Here is a 1,923-nt window from a genome sequence, read left to right on the forward strand (position 1 = left end):
AATTAGTCTATGGCACCACGCTCAAAGTCCCAGGTGAATTTTTCTCCTCCAAGGAAATGCCGAGTAATCCACGGATTTTTGTTGAGGATTTCCGCGTAATTATGCAAAAGCTGCGACCTAGACCGACCTCGCATCGTATTAAACCTAAAATGTTTTTCCACAAAGACTTATGTAATTGTTCGCATGTTTTTTTCAAAGTAGAAGGTAGCAGACGTCCCTTAGATCAGCCGTACACCGGCCCACATAGGGTTTTAGAGCGCATCTCGGATAAAGTTTTTATTTTGGATATTAACGGTAAACGCGTTAATGTTACTAATAATGTTACGCGTAATGTTACGATAGGCTTAAGCCTGCTTGCTTAGCAATCCAAGACCCGGATTCCTCTCAGTACATTTCCGGCGTCAGCTGGTGCACCGAGCCAGCAAGAACCAAGGACACATTCCGGTCCAGCGACCAAGCCAAAGACCGTCAGATTTAAAGAATAATTCGCAGATAAAGAAAAACTCTAATGTACAACTCTTAATGTACTTAGCGTTAAGCATTCAAAAAGCTATATTTTTGTTGTTTTGTTTATTATACCATATTGTATTAACTAGTATTTTTTTACGTTTACACTGGGGGGAGGGGGGAAGTACCGTGGCGTTACGAGCGCTAGCGGCGGCGCTGGTTTGTTCCGTTTTTGTGCGCTCGCTTGCTTCCTCTCTCTCTTTCTCTCTCTCTCTCTCTCTCTCTCTCTCTCTCTCTCTCTCTCTCTCTCTCTCTCTCTCTCTCTCTCTCTCCGTGCATGGCGTACCTGATGCGAACGTTCGCAAGCGATAGCGTATTATTTCTAAGTTTTATTTGGTAAAATTTATCTATTTCTTAATCAATCCTCCGGGATCATTAGTGTTGTTAGCTCAGGTACCTATACTCGTATTCGCGTAGACTCTACTACTCTTGACTCTACTACTACTTCTACAGTAGGCCTATAAGTCCCCGAGAGCTAACCTCGAATCATAGCTGTTGAGGCTGTAAGCACGCGATCACGTCCACGTACTCGTGGGTTTAATTGTCTTAGAGATTTCAATAAAGCAAAACTATTTTATTTTAAGTTTAGCTGCTTAAACATTCATTATAACTCTCCATTTCTCGCCAGTCGAGATACGTCAGTGATTGGCCACCACGACAACGTAGTAGCCACAGTAGCTATTGCTTCCTTTAATCCATTATCATTATTAGCTATTTTTTCATTTAATTCATTACTATCATTGTTATCATTATCATAATCATTATCATCTTCTCTGTATATTTCATTTAAAATAGAATTACCATTGTCCATTTTAATATTATTTATACAATTATAATCATCTAAAGGTGTAATTGGAACAGGTGCATTAATTATTTTATTAGGATTACTATTTGAATTAACTTTTTTATTCTTCCCAACTTTATGCAATTCTACATTTAAAGACTGTTCAAGAGAAGTATTGACAGCATGCCATTTCAAAGTTTCTTCAGATCCTGCAATATCTAGATCTGTTTGATTTGCAATAATCCGTCTAATTTGGCGTTTTAAAACAAGTTTTCTTTTACGAAAGTTATTCGTATTTTTTACAATAAGTAAACTTACACAAGTTGCACTGAAAACAAAATTAAGAAAATATTTAAAATATATTTTATATAAAAAAAAAGTATATAAATACGTATTTACGTATACATATAAATATGTATTCACGTATCATACATATATACATACATACATACATACATACATACATACATACATACATACATACATACATACATACATACATACATACATACATATATATATATATATATATATAATACGTATTTACGTAAAACATATTTTGAATTAAATATAATTAAATAATGTAATTAAGTATATAATTTGAAAAATTTCGAATGTTTACTCAAAGAAGT

The sequence above is a fragment of the Solenopsis invicta genome, chromosome 3 (genome assembly GCF_016802725.1).
Source record: "Solenopsis invicta isolate M01_SB chromosome 3, UNIL_Sinv_3.0, whole genome shotgun sequence".
NCBI lineage: Eukaryota > Metazoa > Arthropoda > Insecta > Hymenoptera > Formicidae > Solenopsis > Solenopsis invicta.